The sequence below is a fragment of the Triticum aestivum genome, chromosome 5D (genome assembly GCF_018294505.1).
Source record: "Triticum aestivum cultivar Chinese Spring chromosome 5D, IWGSC CS RefSeq v2.1, whole genome shotgun sequence".
Taxonomy (NCBI): Eukaryota; Viridiplantae; Streptophyta; class Magnoliopsida; order Poales; family Poaceae; genus Triticum; species Triticum aestivum.
The window spans coordinates 522793895-522802267 of NC_057808.1; positions in this window are offsets into that span (position 1 = coordinate 522793895).

Below are 8373 nucleotides of genomic sequence, written 5' to 3' on the forward strand. Positions count from 1 at the left end.
CGAAGGTTTCATTCCGTTTGGACTCTGTTTGATATCCTTTTCCTTCGAAACACTGAAATAGGCAAAAAAACAACAATTTGGGCTAGGCCTCCGGTTAATAGGTTAGTCCCAAAAATAATATAAAAGTGTATAATAAAGCCCAATAAACATCCAAAACAGAATATAATATAGCATGGAACAATGAAAAATTATAGATACGTTGGAGACGTATCATGCTTTCATCAGATTCATCCTCACTTGATTCAGAGGAGGGATATTTGAGTACCTTGGCACCCTTTGCCATGAAGCAATAGGTGCGAACGTAGTCATCATCGTCGTCATCAGCCTTGTTGTGGAAGCCATATTCTTCAGTGTTGAAGATGGACTTGCTGACGAACGCAGTAGCGAGGGCTAGGCTCGCCACACCAGATTCCGACTCCTCAAATGCCTCCTCTTCCTCATGTTCCTCAGATTCAGATTCAGAGTCCATTTCCTTGCTAATGAATGCCCGAGCCTTCTTAGAGCTGCTCTTCTTGTGAGATGAAGACTTCGAGGATGTTGATGATAAAGACTTTGAAGATTTCTTCTTCTTCTTTGAGTCATCAGAACTGTAATCCTTGTATTTCTTCTTCTTTGATTCCTTTTCCCACTGAGGACAATCTTGAATGTAGTGACCAGGTTTCTTGCATTTGTGGCATAGCCTCTTCTTGTAGTCACGGGATGAGGAATCATCACTCCTTGAGGATTTTCCAAAGCGACCATGCCTTGAGAACTTCTGAAATTTCTTCATGAGCAATGCTAGCTCCTGGCTCAGTTCTTCAGGATCACCAAGGCTGCTACCAGAATCTTCACCTTCAGATTCAGAGACTGCCTTGGCCTTCAGAGCGCGTGATCTGCCATAGCTCGAACCATAGAGATCTCTTTTCTCAGCAAGCTGGAACTCATGAGTGTTTAGCCTCTCGAGGATATCGGCGGGATCAAGTGACTTGTAATCTCCACGTTCTTGTATCATCAGTGCCAGAGTGTCAAATGAGGAATCAAGCGATCTCAGCAATTTCTTCACCACCTCATGGTCGGTGATGTCACGGGCACCAAGTGCTTGAAGCTCATTTGAGATGTCAGTGAGGAGATCGAAGGTTTGCTGAACATTTTCATTGTCGAGTCTTTTGAAGTGGTTGAAGAGATTGCGAAGAACGTCAACTCGAGAGTCACGTTGTGTCGAGACTCCTTCATTTACTTTTGACAGCCTATCCCAGATAAGCTTAGCAGTTTCCAAAGCACTCACTCTGCCATACTGCCCTTTACTCAGATGGCCACATATGATGTTCTTCGCTTGGGAATCGAGTTGCATGAATCTCTTCACAGAAGGTGTGACAGAGGGAACACCATTTTCCATAACATATCAGAGATCGTTGTCAATTGCCTCAAGATGCATTCGCATCTTATTCTTCTAGTAGGGGTAGTCCGTCCCATCGAAGGTAGGACACCCAGTAGAGACCTTGATCATACATGCGGTCAACATAACTAAAACTCCAGGCGGTTAAACCAAAATCACACAGAACAAGGGAGTAGCTTGCTCTGATACCAATTGAAAGTGCGTTAAGTCAACTAAAGGGAGGGTGAATAGGCTATTTTTATGAATTCTTCACTGAGGAATTTCAGGGTGAGGAAATTCCTAAGCGAAGAACTACTTGCAGCGGAATAAGTACTCAGATGCAAACATAACAGAACATACGCATGGTCATCATGATGAAATGAAAACAAGCATAGAGTATAGAAAGCGTAAACACAGGATAAGCAGGAAGAGGACAAACAGACTGAAGAAATTGAACTGAGGAAATTGAGAAAGTCTTCAGTCAAAGTCTTCAAACAGATATGAACAAGTACACAACACAATAATGAGGAAATGAAAGAGTTGAGGAAAAAGAACCAGTTGGCTTGGTGAAGAATATGATTTGGTAGACCAGTTCCAACTGCTGTGACAGTTGTATGTCTGGTTGGAGCGGCTAGGTATTTAAACCTGAGGACACACAGTCCCGGACACACAGTCCTCACCGTATTCTCCTTGAGCTAAGGTCACACAGACCTCACCCAATCACTCGTGGTAAGTCTTCGGGTGACTTCCAAACCTTCACAAACTCGGTCACTCGGCGATCCACAATTTCCTCTTGGATGCTCTAGACCATGACGCCTAACCGTCTGGAAGATGCACAGTCTGTTGGGGAACGTAGTAATTTCAAAAAAATTCCTACGCACACGCAAGATCATGGTGATGCATAGCAATGAGAGGGGAGAGTGTCGTCCACGTACCCTCGTAGACCATTAAGCGGAAGTGTGATGACAACGCGGTTGATGTAGTCGTACGTCTTCACGATCGACCGATCCTCAGTACCGAACGTACGGCACCTCCGCATTTAGCACACGTTCAGCTCGGTGACGTCCCGTGAACTCACGATCCAGTAGAGCTTCCGGGAAGAGCTTCGTCAGCACGACGGCATGGTGACGGTGTTGATGAAGTTACCGACGCAGGGCTTCGCCTAAGCACCGCTACGATATTACCGAGGTGGATTATGGTGGGGGGCACCGCACACGGCTAAGAGATCAATGATCAATTGTTGTGTCTATGGGGTGCCCCCCTGCCCCCGTATATAAAGGAGCTAGGGGGGAGGCGGCCGGCCAGGAGGAGGGTGCGCCAAGGGGGGAGTCCTACTCCCACCGGGAGTAGGACTCCTCCTTTCCTAGTAGGAGTAGGAGAAGGGGGAAGGGAAAGACAGAGGAGGAAGGAAAGGGGGGCGCCGCCCCCCTCCTTGTCCAATTCGGACTAGAGGGGGAGGGGGCGCGCAGCCTGCCCTGGCCGCCCCTCCTCTTCTCCACTAAGGCCCATTAGGCCCAATATACTCCCCGGGGGGTTCCGATGACCCCCCGGTACTCTGGTATATGTCTGAAACCTTCTGAAACACTTCCAGTGTCCCAACATAGTCGTCCAATATATCGATCTTTACGTCTCGACCATTTCGAGACTCCTCGTCATGTCCGTGATCATATCCAGGACTCCGAACTACCTTGGGTACATCAAAACACAAAAACTCATAATGCCGATCGTCACAGAACTTTAAGCGTGCGGACCCTATGGGTTCGAGAACTATGTAGACATGACCGAGACACGTCTCCGGTCAATAACCAATAGCGGAACCTGGATGCTCATATTGGTTCCTACATATTCTACGAAGATCTTTATCAGTCAAACCACATAACAACATACGTTGTTCCCTTTGCCATCGGTATGTTACTTGCCCGAGATTCGATCCTCGGTATATCAATACCTAGCTCAATCTCGTTACCGGCAAGTCTCTTTACTTGTTCTGTAATGCATCATCCCGCAACTAACTCATTAGTCACATTGCTTGCAAGGCTTATAGGGATGTGCATTACCGAGAGGGCCCAAAGATACCTCTCCGACAATCGGAGTGACAAATCCTAATCTCGATCTATGCCAACTCAACGAACACCATCGGAGACACCTGTAGAGCACCTTTATAATCACCCAGTTACGTTCTGACGTTTGGTAGCACACAAAGTGTTCCTCCGGTATTCGTGAGTTGCATAATCTCATAGTCATAGGAACTTGTATAAGTCATGGAGAAAGCAATAGCAGTAAACTAAACGATCAAGTGCTAAGCTGACGAAATGGGTCAAGTCAATCACATCATTCTCCTAATGATGTGATCCCGCTAATCAAATGACAACTCATGTCTATGGCTAGGAAACTCAACCATCTTCGATCAACGAGCTAGTCAAGTAGAGGCATACTAGTGACACTATGATTGTCTATGTATTCACACATGTTTTATGTTTCCGGTTAATACAATTCTAGCATGAATAACAAACATTTATCATGATATGAGGAAATAAATAATAACTTTATTATTGCCTCTAGGGCATATTTCCTTCACAGTCTTCAAAGGTAACAAGCGTCAGATCCACGCAGGATCAATCTCTTCAGTGATGCTCAATCACTTTAGGTTTGTAGGTGTTTGGGTTGGGGTTTTCCTCACTTGATGATTTTCGCTCAAAGTCCTCGGAGGATGGGATGCTCTCAAATGACAAGTGTCAGTTTCTCTCGGAGCAGCTAACCAGCTAGTGGTTGTAGGGGCGGCTATTTATAGCCTAGGGAGCAGCCCGACATGATAAGACATAAATGCCCTTCAATGATATGATCGTTAGGTGGGTAGATATTTTGGGACAGCTCGCGCGTAGCACAGCAATGGTCGGAAATTTGACTATCAAATTCCACAGGGCTATCATGTTCCTCACTTGTAGGCAATCCGCACTGGCGAATTCCTAACTCCTCAGTCAGAACGAATTCCTCGGAGACCAGAAGAACTTCGTCTCTGTCACTGAAGAAATTGACTGAACTGCATGAGATTTCCAATGGCTTCACTCGAAGGGATTGGTAGGTGTAGGATTTTGAGATGAGCATCACTTGGAAATTTTTCCTTAGTATTTCCTCGACCCCCTTTAACAGTACGGTGTTTCCTCTGACTCAATAAAGAGAAAATGAAACTACGAAAACAAAAGTCTTCATGCTTCATGTTCCTCGTAGGAATACCAAGTCTTCATGGTCACACCAATTTCTTCACTTTCAAAGTCTTCAGAAGTCCAAAGTCTTCAGTCAAAGACATTCATTTTTAGGGGTCGACTTTCTCTGTAAATATCAAACTCCTCATAGACTTATAGACCTGTGTACACTCACAAACGCATCAGTCCCTTAACCTATAAGTCTTCAATACACCAAAATCACAAAGGGGCCCTAGATGCACTTACACCGTGTCTCTGCAAAATGAAGGACTCCTAGTGTTACTGAACTGGGGCATGCGGTAGTACTGCTCTTCGGAGCGGTAGTACCGCTGGTCCTTGCGGTAGTACCGGCCTCAGGCGTGGTAGTACCGCAGGTGGTCACGGTAGTACTGCTCCTTGGGAGCGGTAGTACCGTGGCCTCAGGCCAGGCTCAGCTGCTCGAGCGGTTGTAGAGGCGGATGTAATTTTTTACATCCGCGCCCTACACGGTAGTACCGCTCCATGGGCGCGGTAGTACCGTGAGCTCTGGCCAGGCACAGCAGCATGAGCGGAAGTAGGGGCGGATGTAATTTTTCACATCCGCGCCCTACGCGGTAGTACCGCTCCAGGCTTGCGGTAGTACCGTGTCAGATTTTTGCATAGATCGGAACTCAGCGGAAGTATCCACGGATGTATTTTTATATGTTCGTGCCTTCCCAGTCTAGGCCATCCCTTCCTTGCGGTAGTACCGCAAGGGGGAGCGGTAGTACCGCGCCAGCAGTTCTACCACCCTTGGCTTCTTTGCTACAGGCCTGGGTTAGCTCCTGCCGCGACAGCGGTAGTACCGCAGGGCCTTGCGGTAGTACTATGGGCTCGTGTGGTAGTACCGCTAGTTGTGTGCGGTAGTACCTCTTGTCGCGGGCTGAGTAAGTGGGTAACGGTTAGGTTTGTTCCAGCACTATATAAGGGGAGTCTTCTTCTTCGAGTTGACTACCTCTTCCACCCCCAAGCTCCATTGTTGCTCTAAGCTCCATTTTCGCCCGATCTCTCTCCCTAGCCAAGCAAACTTGTTGATTTTCTAGGGATTGGTTGAGAAGGCCCCGATCTACACTTCCACCAAGAGAAATTTGATTCCCCCACTAATCCCTTGCGATCTTGTTACTCCTGGGTGTTTGAGCACCCTAGACGGTTAAGGTCACCGCGGAGCCATATTCCATTGTGGTGAAGCTTCGTGGTGTTGTTGGGAGCCTCCAATTAAGTTGTGGAGATTGCCCCAACCTTGTTTGTAAAGGTTCGGTTGCCGCCTCCAAGGGAACCAATAGTGGAATCATGGCATATCGCATTGTGTGAGGGCGTGAGGAGAATACGATGGCCCTAGTGGCTTCTTGGGGAGCATTGTGCCTCCACACCGCTCCAACGGAGACGTACTTCCTCTCAAAGGGAAGGAACTTCGGTAACACATCCTCGTCTTCACCGGTTCCACTCTTGGTTATCTCTTACCTTTACTTGTGCAACCTTATTTTGAGTTGTATCCCTAGCTTGCTTGTGTGCTTGTTGTTGTTGCATCATATAGGTTGCTCACCTAGTTGCATATCTAGACAACCTACTTTGATGCAAAGTTTAAATTGTTGAATAAAAGCTAAAAATTGTTAGTTGCCTATTCACCCCCCTCTAGTCAACTATATCGATCATTTCAACTATGATGAGATCTTCTCACCCATAGCGAAGGTGAAGTCCGTCCGAATCATGTTAGCAATTGCCGCATTCTATGATTATGAGATCTGGCAAATGGACGTCAAAACGGCATTACTTAATGGTTTCGTTAAGGAAGAATTGTATATGATGCAGCCGGAAGGTTTTGTCGATCCTAAGAATGCTCACAAAGTATGCAAGCTCCAGCGCTCCATCTATGGGCTTGTGCAAGCATCTCGGAGTTGGAACATTCGCTTTGATGAAATGATCAAAGCGTTTGGGTTTATACAGACTTATGGAGAAGCCTGTATTTACAAGAAAGTGAGTGGGAGCTCTGTAGCATTTCTCATATTATATGTGGATGACATACTGTTGATGGGAAACGATATAGAACTTTTGGAAAGCATAAAGGCCTACTTGAATAAGTGTTTTTCAATGAAGGACCTTGGAGATGCTGCTTACATATTAGGCATCAAGATCTATAGAGATAGATCGAGATGCCTCATTGGTCTTTCACAAAGCATATACCTTGACAAGATATTGAAGAAGCTCAATATGGATCAATCCAAGAAGGGGTTCTTGCCTGTATTGCAAGGTGGGAGATTGAGCGCAGCTCAACGCCCAACCTCGGTAGAAGAAAGAGCTAAGATGAGTGTCATCCCCTATGCCTCAGCCATAGGCTCTATTATGTATGCCATGCTGTGTACCAGACCTAATGTGAACCTTGCCATAAGTTTGGTAGGGAGGTACCAAAGTGATCCCGGAGTGGAACACTGGACAGCGGTCAAGAATATCCCGAAGTACCTGAAAAGGACAAAGGATATGTTTCTTGTTTATGGAGGTGACGAAGAGCTTGTCGTAAAGGGTTACGTCGATGCTAGGTGAGCACCAAAACTCTATGGGTGTTCGATTCATCACAATGTAACTGGATTACTGACTCTAGGGCAAGTGGGAGACAGTTGGAAATATGCCCTAGAGGCAATAATAAAATAGTTATTATTATATTTCCTTGTTCATGATAATTGTCTATTGTTCATGCTATAATTGTATTAACCGGAAACCGTAATACATGCGTGAATGCATAGACCACAACATGTCCCTAGTGAGCCTCTAGTTGACTAGCTCGTTGATCAATAGATGGTTGTGGTTTCCTGACCATGGACATTGGATGTCGTTGATAACGAGATCACGTCATTAGGAGAATGATGTGATGGACAAGACCCAATCCTAAGCATAGCACAAGATCGCGTAGTTCGTTTGCTAGAGCTTTTCTAATGTCAAGTATCATTTCCTTAGACCATGAGATGGTGCAACTCCCGGATACCGTAGGAATGCTTTGGGTGTATCAAAAGTCACAACGTAACTGGATGGCTGTGCACTACAGGTATCTCCGAAAGTGTCTGTTGGGTTGGCAGGAATCGAGACTGGGATTTGTCTGGGCCCACTCGGTAATGCATCATCATAATGAGCTCAATGTGACTAATGAGTTAGCCACGGGATCATGCGTTACGGAACGAGTAAAGAGACTTGCCGGTAACGATATTGAACGAGGTATTGGGATACCGACGATCGAATCTTGGGCAAGTAACATACCGATGGACAAAGGGAATTGTATACGGGATTGGTTGAATTCCCGACATCGTGGTTCCGATGAGATGATCGTGGAACATGTGGAAGCCAATATGGGTATCCAGATCCTGCTATTGGTTATTGGCCGGAGAGGTATCTCGGTCATGTCTGCATGGTTCCCGAACCTGTAAGGTCTACACACTTAAGGTTCGGTGACGCTAGAGTTGTAATGGGAATAGTATGTGGTTACCGAAGGTTGTTTGGAGTCCCGGATGAGATCTCGGACGTGACGAGGAACTCCGGAATGGTCCGGAGGTGAAGATCGATATATTGGACGAAGGTTATTGGAGTCCAGAATTGTTCCGGGGGCACCGTGTGATGACCAGCGTGTCCGAAAGGGGTTTCGGAGGCCCCGTAAGCGTTGGGGGGCCTTATGGGCCAAGGGGAGGGGGCACACCAGCCCACTAAGGGGCTGCGCGCCCCTCCCACCCCATCTCACGTAACTTGGAGAGGTGGGGCGCCTCCCATACGGCAGCCACCCCCTCTTGGCTTGGGGGCCAAGTTTCCTAGGGGTGG